The sequence below is a fragment of the Coenobita brevimanus genome, chromosome 61 (genome assembly GCF_032717465.1).
Source record: "Coenobita brevimanus isolate Jiangsu-jjx chromosome 61, ASM3271746v2, whole genome shotgun sequence".
Classification (NCBI taxonomy): domain Eukaryota; kingdom Metazoa; phylum Arthropoda; class Malacostraca; order Decapoda; family Coenobitidae; genus Coenobita; species Coenobita brevimanus.
The window spans coordinates 17,628,561-17,640,846 of record NC_137014.1 but is presented as its reverse complement, the minus strand read 5'-3'; positions in this window follow the sequence as shown (position 1 = coordinate 17,640,846).

Sequence of the window (12,286 nt, the reverse complement as noted above, 5' to 3'; positions counted from 1 at the left end):
GTAGAGCACTGTTCCTTCCTGTAATTCTGTTGTATCTATTTTCACTCCACTTCTTTGTTCCATTCTTAGAATGTCTCACTTTTTCACCTAAGCACTATTTCATTCTATTATTTGTGTATATTGCATATTTAACATGTATTGTTTTATTTTTCTTTGATTCTGTGTTTAGTCCATTCCGCAGCCAGAGACTTGAGTTTGTGAATGCAAAACTTCTATTTTACTTATATACCATTTTCTTTGTAGACAGGTATGTATCTCAGTTGCTGAATTATTGCTTTGTACACTCTCAACAAAAGTACCGTCACCCATCAAACAAGAATAAAAAAGGAATGCATTTTGGGAATAATTTTTCTCAACCCCTTTGTTTGATACCCTGCTGAAAAGTGGCTAGAAGGAAAGTTTTGTAGATGGTGTCTCAGAGAGTGAATGATCCCAACATCCTTCGTCCATTCTCACATATTTCTTGACAACTTCACAGGAGCTCCGGAACTACACCACAGGCAATGAAACATTATCCTTGTAATTTTAATCCTACAGCAGGAGTCGATATGTTATGAGTCCATATTATATTTACAAATCATAATAGACAGATAGATAAATAGACAGGTAGACAGCTCTATGCGAGCCTGGGAATGGGAAATGATCTTGCAAGTTAAACTGAGGAAAAGCTGACGACAGATTAGGAAGTAGCAATGTCAGGAGATGAAGCAGGTAGTTTGTCAGCGAAATAGCAGGAGAACAAAGCCTAGTGACATACACATACTCACACACAGGTTTCTGAAACTTTCCAACCACAGTGTAACACACGTGACACGACCCCTGTTTCACCAGAATTTAGGAAAGAGAGCTCAGAAGGAGAGAGGCCATAGAATCGGCAGGTAGTAGGGAGAAAGGCTTAGCAACTTGGAAGAGAGAGAGAGAGAGCGAGACAGGGAGGTAGCTAGCGGGACTCTACTTATACTTCACTCGTGTGTGAGAGATTTTGTTAATATTTCCAAGACAAATAAAAATAGTCCCATACTATTCTTTACCTCTCCTGTCATTGCATGACAAATGGGAACCAAGATTATCTACTTACAAACAACTCAAGTATAACAACCGCTCATCCACAAGTCTAATATATAACTTCTCTACAAGTAACTACAAAGTCTTTTATGACATTTGGTAGCAGCGAAAGAACGCACCTCGTCTTCGAATCAACAGTGAATTTCTACAAAAGCAGGCGACACTCTACAAGATTAACTTCAGTTCTACAGCGAATTGCTACAAAATCCAGCCTACAATAAAAATAGCCTACAAGTCTACAAAACAACTCTATAATCTTCACGTAACTTCAAGCAGCAGCAAGAAGAATAAAAAACAAAGCAAGTAAAGAACAGGAAATACTAAAACAACAAGCTAACATACCCCTACCACTCTCTTCCGCCTACCTCCATCGCTGACGCAGAGGTCAAGACACGCAGCAAAACACCAGAGCCACATTTATAACGCGACTTACTCACTTTTCTTCACCCAGCTTAAGCATCGCTACTCAGTATTCACCACATCTACCAGTGTGGGAAGCCGACGTCACCAGTCACCATGTGCTGAGATGACATCACAACGCGAGTTTGCCATGCCAAGCAACGTGTGACTGACACCAGGCACTTCTCACCCGCTACTCATTACTCATTATTCACATAGCTCCTACTCATACTCATTTATTTCCACAGTATTGAGTTGGAAATTCGACGTTCTATGCTGAGGTTTGCCTGGGACAGCTGTTAACCACCACAAGCACCAGGCCATGGAATTTCCTGAGTAATATCGTCCATCAACACAGCACTAGAATTTTCAAGAGATCTTCAATCAACCCTGCATTTTTCTTCCGAGATCGACTTTTGTATCGACACACCTCTACGATCTGTATCAAGTGGGTAAAATTATACTTACTCATTTCTTCTCAGTGCTAAAATTAGCTATATTCAACTTTTTTTTACTTATTTCCATATATAAACTTATACACTCACTATCTATCATTTATTACAACTCATTTACTCATCTATTTTGTTAGGACATAAACAAACAAAAGGCATATTTCATAACACCATATCTTAATGACAGGAATATTTTCGGCACCACCCACGTTAATATCAGATGACACACAATTAGCCACAACAACAGACTCACAATTAAGAGAGCACCAAGGCAACACACCCCTTGTACAAACCTCACCACAAACTAAAGACCAAGAAACAAATACGGCAGTTTCAGATGATGAGTGGGAAACCCCCTCTGACGTAGCAAGTGAGGACTTTGTCGCTGACTTGTACACGTATGCCAATATACTTAACAGGGTTCACTGGTCCGGTCGAACATATTCCACCATTCCCTCACACAACGATAAACAAGTCCAAGTTAAATTAACAGAGCAAACAGTGAAAATGAATCAAGAAACAAATACCGCTGATCTAACAACCACACCCCATGTGTTTGTGTACCATGAGGATAAAACTGCCCCAAAATTCTCTGGCACAGAAAAAGATCGCATTGATGTCATTTCATTAGTCAGTCAGTGCGAACAAATGTTCATCAAGCGCCACATACTAGATGAACAAGAGAAAATTGCTATTTTTTCATCTTGCATAAGCCAGGAAAGATGTCCAGCAAGCAATCTGTTGCGCTCGGACAAGCTCCATAAAGCTAGGACATATGATGAATTTAAAACTGAATTTTTGAAGAAATTTTCTGGAGGTATGAACTTCTTGTCAGGTATAATTCCAGAATTACATAAAATTGTAGATCTTGTAAGGGAGCACACTACAAACCATGTGCTCAGTGAAATAACTGCTGATGTCTCCACAATCAAAAGAACATTGTTAGTTACTTTGGAAAACTCAAATTGGATAACAGATGATGGAAAGATGTCCCCAGACCTCGTCGTGGACATCATTGGTTATGTAGCTGCCTTGTGTAAATTACCTGAAAGGACCCTTAAGATCGCCAAGACGATCGCGTACACCCCAGGCATGTGCTTACTAGACTTAATGAACGAGGTGGAGATGCAGTGCAGTAAAGTAGGTATGGTCGACACACCTGCACATTCTAGTAGAATGAGGGTACCTGAGACAGTATCAGCTGTGAAAACATCTACAACGACCCCAAACAGAGAACAAAATCGATCGCGACCCGAAAGCAGGCAGACCAAACAACCAAACATGACGAGGCCTCGCTCACAGACGCCAGGCTACAGGCAGTTTCATAAGTTTTCGCGCAGCCCGAGCAGGTTTCGCCCCATAAACAACACTACTTATGGGAAATCACATCGTAGGTCACAGTCAAGGGATAGGTCCATTCTATGTCATTATTGTGCAAAACCAGGACACACAAGGTATGAATGCTTTATCAAAGCAAAAGAGGACAAACAAAAGACATTAGGATTTGGTCCTTACTGTAGGCATCATAGATACCAAGGGCACTGAACCAGTGATTGCAAAACAGTAGAAAAAATTGTTTCTATGTTCAAATCGGGGGAAGACCAAGTCATGACAAAAAACGGACAAACGTAAAGAAAAACAAGTCTAAAATTCACATAGGAGGCATGTTGGGAAATGAGTGTATCTTGATACCAGCTGTATGTGAGGATCAAATCGTTTCCTTTTTTTTAAATACAGGCTCTCCAGTGAACTTAATAACACATGAAGAAATAAATAGAATTCTTAAAAATAAGAAGATAGTAACTTTTCTGGATGAAGCTGATTTAGATTTATACACGGTAGATGGAAAACAAATTACAGTGAAAGGTATGATAAGATTAAATATCAGTTTCATAGAAACTACAAGACCATTCTCTGCATTTTTCTATATCGTTGAAAACTTAGCAACTAAAGCTCATATGTTACTGGGCTTACGATCCATGAGAGCTGAGAACATAACTATACTGCCACAAATGAATGGAATAGACTTTGACAATGAATTCATAGAGGAAATACCTTCAGAGCCCTCACCGATTGGTAAAAGAGAGCCAAAAAGAATTGGTAAAATTAAAGGCTTAAACAAACATACACAAACAGATGAGTGTATAGATCCACTCACACCACCAACCCCATCCTCCAGAATTAGTGACCCAGATAACAGAACTGATTTATCAATTTTTCCAGCCCATCTCACTAATGATTTAGTTATACCACTTAATTCCTACATGAAAGTTAAAGTAAAGAGCAAATTACGGAAGAGTACTGTTCTTGGCTTAGAAGAATTATGTAAAGTAAAGGGATTGTCAGTAGAAAACGCATTATGTCATACGAACGACAAAGGGAAAACTCAGATATTCAAATTAATCACATGAATGGGGAAGTACAGTTGAAAAAGGGGACTTGCATAGTTAATATTGAAAAATGTCCTGCCCCTGTGAAGGAAATAGTTATAGCTGGAGTGACAAGTGAGATAAAATCTACAGACAGAGAAAGAATAAAAGAGAATTTAATTCACTCAGGTGAATTTGATGAAGAAAATGATTTGTTAACCCTGCTGGAAACACACAGGGACACCGTAGCATTGCCCGGAGAACAATTAGAGTGTACTAACTTGATTAATCACATGATTAATGTGCACCCAGAAACACCACCAATTTTCGTACCAGCTTACCGCATACCACACTCACAACGTACACTTGCAAATCAGTATGTCGAAATGTTAAAACTTGGAATTATTGAGCCTTCAGTCTCCCCGTGGAATGCCCCATTATTCTTCGTGCCCAAACGAAATGGAGAAATGCGTGCAGTAGTAGATTACCGTAAACTAAATAATCACACAATCCCAGACAGATTTCCCATGCCATTGCTAAGCGACGTTCTACAGAATATTGGTCCTGAGAATAACATATTCTCAACCATCGATCTCCTAAACGGCTATTATCAAATCCCGGTATCGGAGGAGTCACGTAAATACACTGCCTTCTCCACAAACAGAGGCCATTATCAGTATACAAGAATGCCAATGGGACTGAGGACAGCCCCAGGCACATTCCAGCGTCTTATGAATTACGTATTGTCCGGAATTTTAGGACAAGGAATATTTGCTTATCTTGACGATATTATAATCGCAACGAAGAATATTAAGGATCATCTCAGGAAATTAGACTTACTCTTACAAAAGCTTAGTGATGCTGGTTTAAAAATTAAACTTTCTAAGTGCAAATTTTGTTTTAAGGAAATAAATTTCTTAGACCATAAATTAAGTTCTAATGGTATTCACAACACTGATGACAAAATACAGACAGTGAGAGATTTTCCTGAACCCACTACGATTGATGAAGTTAGACAATTTTTAGATCTGGCTGGGTACTATAGGTCACTCGTACCACAGTTCTCTCATATAGCCTTTCCTCTATTCCAACTACTCAAAAAAGATGCTGTATTCCAATGGGAAGAAGAACAAAAAAGGGCATTTAACAATCTACAAATTAAACTAACAAATGCACCTTGTTTAGCATATCCAGATTACACAAAATCATTTCTTATTTGTACAGACGCATCAGTTAAAGGATTAGGGGCTGTACTGATGCAGGAAGATAAAAGAGGAAAAAATCAACCAATTGCATTTGCCAGCAGACAAACAAGAGGTGCAGAGAAAAATTATTGCACTACAGACTTAGAGGCACTTGCAGTGGTTTTTGCATTACAAAAGTTTCGAGATTTGGTATATGGTTACGAAATCCACTTATTCACCGACCATAAACCACTGGTGGGTATGTTTAAAGAAAAACTCCTTTCTGGGAGGAGAGCAAGATGGAAATGTACAGTTGAAAACTACAATGTACAAATTCATTATATACAAGGTAAAATGAACATAGTAGCTGACGCATTATCTAGGAGCCTGAACACAATTCAGGTCGCTGCGTTAGATCTCAAAGGATATATCCCGAACCATGATGATATCGCAAAGGCACAAAGACTTGACCCAATATGGTCTAAGGTTATATTCAAGTTAGAAAGTGGAGATGACATACAATTACCCAAACTGCATGTTCCACTTGAACAATTCACAATGGTCAATAATACATTATACAAGATTAACTCTTAACAACCAAAACGCCAAAGAAATACTAACCAGTTGGTAGTACCTAATGACATGATACCCCAAGTATTACGTACGATACATGATAGCCCACATGCAGGACATCCTGGAAAGGATAAGACATTCAAACAAGCCCAGCTGTTATATTACTGGCCTTCATTACGAAAAGATATAAACAATCATATAGACAGATGCGAATCATGTGCGAAACACAAGGATACCCAATCACACATGCACCGATGGGTAATTAACCTGTACCACATCAACCATGGGACGTTGTCGCTGTTGATTTACTCAAGATGCCATTATCATACAATAATAACCTATACTTATTCGTAGCAACGGATCATTTTTCCCGTTCTGTCATTTTAGCTCCAATTAAAGATAAGACAGTAGAGAAAGTAGCAAAGGCAATAACAGATAATGTAATATGTCGCTTTACTACCCCAAAGGTACTAATAAGTGATAATGGAGGAGAATTTAATTCTGATATCTTACAAGAAATATGTAAACAATACAACATCAAAAAGGTTAACGTTTTAGCCTATCACCCAGCATCGAATGGGTTGGTAGAGAGACAAAATAAAAAAGTATTAGATGTGCTACGACACATTCTCAGTGAAAATTATGCAAGCTGGGATGATTGGATTCCCAGAGTAGAAGCCTCAATTAATGGATCTATAAATAAATCCATAGGTGACACACCACATTTCATTATATATGGGACAGATAAAAAACTACCATATGAGCTCCTACAAGGTGACAGTCTGCCCATATACAATTACGATGATTACTCTAAACTCCGTTTACGTGAATTCCAGGACATACATAAAGGAGTCAAAAAACAATTAACGATGTCCAAGGAAGAAATGACGGAGGCATTTAACAAGAAGGCAAGAGATTCACCTATCAGCTTAGGAGACATAGTTTACGGTATCATTCATACGAGAGAGTTTCAAGGGAATTATCCAATAATTATTCAGCCTCGGATACAACCGAACAGGCGAACGTACCTCAAGAAACCAAGCAAGAAAACAACAATGATTACAAAAAGAAATTAAGGTCATATACCAAACAGTCGAACATAGGTGCAACTGTTCCAATAAAATCTACAGTACATCATTTACGAGAATTTAATATCGATTTAAACTCCTTCTATAAATGAAATAACAATCAACCATAACGCACATCATCACTATCATCGACCACAGCATGACCATATTAGGAAATTAATAGATTTTTTTTTCGGTAGGTTACGATGAAGGAACTTATGCTATGGATTTTCCTCTACATAGCAAGAGGATATGCGCACTTAGACCCCCAACACATAGTACGACAAGGATGCCTCATAGCCCCAACGGCCACGGCTACAATCGTTAAGGACGTCATGAGTACTGAAATAAGTCTAGATTACTTGTATGAATTACCTATTTATCTAGACAGTCTTGCGAAGCCGATGCGAACTCTGGACTTCATGATGGGAAATTATGTTTCACAAGCACATAACACAAAGGAAGTGAATGAAATGGTAAAGTTAGCGAAATGGAAACTAGAACAGGCAAAGTCAACTATGCTCATCATGATCCAAGATCTCCCATCTTATGGAACGGAGGTACTGAGCGACAGGAACAACATCACACGTACTCGCCAAAAGCGCGGTTTGTTCGACCTGGGTGGCGCAGTTCTTGGGAACATCATTGGATTGGCTACAGAGGATGACCTTAAAGAAATAAACAACAAATTTAATAAGATAGCTCAGATACTAACATACCAAGATAAATTCATCACAGGACAGAGCTCAGCAATGAAAACAATTGTGAAAAATCTGAAAAAGGCAGAAAACATAGCTCTCGAGAGTGTAGATAAAATAAATGAAATGGAAGGAAACATTACACTTTTCCAACACTTCTTCATCATCACAGAACATATTGACACGATTCTACTGCAATTAGACAACGCTGGAGATCGTTTCAGGGCACTTATGCAAGGAATTTCGAATGCTGGTGATGGCAAGATCACGATTGACTTATTCCCAGTTCATGAGCTACGTCAGATAATTAGTCAAGGCATACATAAACATAAACTGAAGCCGTTGTTCCGCAGTAGGGAATTCATGCAATATTATCCATATTTAGAAGCAACACTAACACCAACATCAGTAGTAGTTCATGTACCATTCATAACTGAAGACCTGTTCACAGCATACCAAATACACCCCTTCCCCTATAAAAATAACAACACTTTGGTCATCATCAACATCAACACAGACACCGAACTCATCATGGTCTCCAAGAGACGGGACACTGTCACTTTCGCAAGTGAATCAACGATTGAACGAAAGTGCCGCACATCCTTACATGCTGTTCATCTTTGTCCTGCGTTCATTTTCACGTTTCAGCCTACTGATACAGTCCCTTGTGAAATGGCTATCATCAGAAATGACAATATTCATAATCATTGCAATTTCACTTTTGCTCCAGATAAACTTATACACCATCAACGCATCGGACACTCACAGTTTTTTTTATTTCACTCATAACACATCAGTTTACATAGTCTGTCCAGATATATCACCATCTCATACTTCAGCCTCAGGATTATACATAGCATCAGACTACTGTGCGGTATTTACACCAGCCATGTCTACTTTATCCACCATCAATCACTACGCCATTCTCAATCATACACACAAACATTTCCACCCACTGCCTGATATGGACTTAAACATGAGCACAAGTATTAAGTTGACTTCACCTAAGTTTGAAACTATGCAACTGATCAATGAAACAATGAAGCCCTGGGAAGATTTGAGTCTGAGTATGTTCAACCCATATTATGTGTATAGCCCAGCACCTACTGTCTTTATAATCTTCTGCATTGTATTTGCAGTAGTGCTATTCGCAATGCACAGAATGCATGCAAGAACTGCAAATTTGGAGTCAGTATTTAGTGGGGGGAGAGTTAACATCCAAGTTAACCCCCCTGAATGAAGTGTACATATTTTGTATATAGTATTAATTATATATATATATAAAAAAAAAATACAAAGAAGAATGACCCATGTATGGCATACCAGTACCATTATCTTTAAATGAAATATTAATAACTCTTACCATAATCTTAATTTTAAACTATCTTTTTTCTTGCATGTATGCATTTCACTATAATAACCCAAGTACATACTGTATTACAGTTAGATAGTTTACTTTTAATACATTTATTCAAATATGTATATAGCTTGTTTAAAATGTAATATTACTGGATAATTGCTATTTACTATGAATGTTATATGTATACAATATTATAATCAATATTATGTACTAATAGATTGGCATATGTCAATGATAATTGCTGTCGAAGGACCATGAGCGGCGTGGGCCGAGCAATGTTATGAGTCCATATTATATTTACAAATCATAATAGATAGATAGATAAATAGACAAATAGACAGCTCTATGCGAGCCTGGGAATGGAAAATGATCTTGGAAGTTAAACTGAGGAAAAGCTGACGACAGATTAGGAAGTTGCAATGTCAGGAGATGATGCAGGTAGTTTGTCAGCGAAATAGCAGGAGAACAAAGCCTAGTGACATACACACATACTCACACACAGGTTTCTGGAACTTTCCAACCACAGTGTAACACACGTGACACGACCCCTGTTTCACCAGAATTTAGGAAAGAGAGCTCAGAAGGAGAGAGGCCATAGAATCGGCAGGTAGTAGGGAGAAAGGCTTAGCAACTTGGAAGAGAGAGAGAGAGAGAGAGCGAGACAGGGAGGTAGCTAGCGGAACTCTACTTATTCTTCACTCGTGTGTGAGAGATTTTGTTAATATTTCCAAGACAAATAAAAATAGGCCCATACTATTCTTTGCCTCTCCTGTCATTGCATGACAAATGGGAACCAAGATTATCTACTTACAAACAACTCAAGTATAACAACCGCTCGTCCACAAATCTAATATATAACTTCTCTACAAGTAACTACAAAGTCTTTTATGACAGATACAGGATATACCAGCAGTGACATGGAAGCAGACATGCTAGATGTGGTGCTGAGTAATGAAAACGCTGTGATGCTGGATGTGATGCGAGGATACACTCCAGCTCTACCACCACCAAGTATCCCTGAACTGGTTAATGAATATAAAAATAGGGGCATCGAAGGATCTTTTTCAGATTTTATCAAAACTGAAGTCAGTGAAAATGTTAGGGTGGAAATATTTACTAAAACTAAAAACCAACAAAAATGCACATACTGGAAGGAAGAGGATAGGTGCCCTTACGGCAAGGATCTTGCACAAGGCTGCTAGGTATGAAGGGAATGACTCCAATAATTATATAGTTAAAATAATAATGGGAGAAGCAACATTTGCAGGAAACAGTGCTGTAAAGTATGGGGACAAAAATGCCAGTGGATAGAAAATTATATGAAAAATCTATGAAAAGAGTCCATATAGGTTTAAAGGTTATGGGTTCCTGCCTCATAATATGGGATGAAAATCCACTGGTTCGTGCGAGTCCTGATGGCATAGTATCCTGCAAATGTTGTGGTAAAGGTGTAGTAGAGATCAAATGTCCTGTGAGTTCTAAGTTTAAGTTTTTGACTGGAGAGGAGATTGCTCGTGAAGGCACCCATCATCTGCAGCTTAGGAATGATGAACCAAAATTAAAGCACTCTTCGCCATGGTACACCCAAATTCAAGTTCATCTTGGTGTCAGCCAATGTTCATGGTGTGATTTTGTGTGGTTTACACAAAAACCACCACACATAACCAGAGAAAGAATTCACTTTGATGAAGAAAAATTTAGTAGGGAGGTAGAAAAGGCTTTGTCTTTCCATGAAAGGTTTGTAATGCCAAAGCTTTTGAGTAGGCCCAATCAATAAATTGTACATCATCATCATCATCATCTCCGATGCCATGTTACTTCCAGGTATACCCCAGATAAATGATGGCTATGATAGAACACCTCCAGGCTACTTTGTGTAGACACTCTTAATTTTACCCTATGCCTCATTGCTTCTTCTCCCATGTGGGAATTTTTCTATTTATTTTTCTACTTATTTTTTCTCCTGTACTTGGTTATCTTTCACTTTTAGCTTCTCCATATACAGTATATAACACTGAAATTTATTTATTTATTTATTTAGGCTATTTATCTTTTCAATCAAGCCTCATTCATTCTTTGCTTAAATACAATACTATGTTTCACTCTTTCTCCTGAATAAGTATAGTGCCTCTTTGAATGACAGTCTTGGAACAATGGTATGATAACTAGAATAAGTCTTGAGTGTGTCAGCATGGTGATGAGGAGGGGTAGACGGAGATGGTCTGGGTATGTGGAGGGGATCAGTGATGGTAACTGGGGTAAGAGGAATGAAAATTGAGGGTGCAGTTGCCAGAGGAAGACCAAGGAAAACTTGGGACAAGGTTATATGAAGTGACTAGAAATATAGGCCTAAACAGAGAAGCTGCCATGGAAACAGCAGCATGAAAGATCACCACTGGGTAACAAGGCCGCCACGTGGAAGCATGTATAGAGCCTTTTATAACGAGTACTGAGAGTACAGAGGCTTTCTAAAATTTTTCAAAGGACACGAATGTATTAGACATGTTCTTATGCATGATAAGGAAATATTTCCCCTAAGGTTGGGTTGTAACAGGGTACCTGAATATTGTGATATGATGTAAAAGGTTGTGCAGTACTACAGAGGGTATATCTTTTCTGCTTATATCTTCTTTCCCATGAGTAACACTGTTACCAAGCCACTCTCCTTTACTAATTTACCTACATTATTTTTGGAAATAATTATATATTTATTTTTACTACAGAAGAATTGTGTACTACCTATAAAAAGAAAATGCAGAAATTGTATTTTACTTAGTCCTTATGGTATTGTTGTTGTTATTGGGCAGTTGCAATAATATCAAAGATGAAATTATAGATTAAGGAGTCTTAAAACAGTAAAATTCACAAGGTTGGGAGAATCTATATTATACATTCACATAATGCTTCAAACATAAATGTGACTAATCAAAAAACAGCAAAACCTCAAACTTAACAACTCTAAATAGAGAAGAAAACTTCCTCAGTACAACAGTCTTCCTCGGTATGAGAGTCTCTAGTTTCATAATATTGATCTATTTATGCATGCACTGGACAATTTTAATAAGAACCTGAGCTGCCCACCTAGTTTAAATTTGTTTAAAGGCTTCAGAAGTGATGTA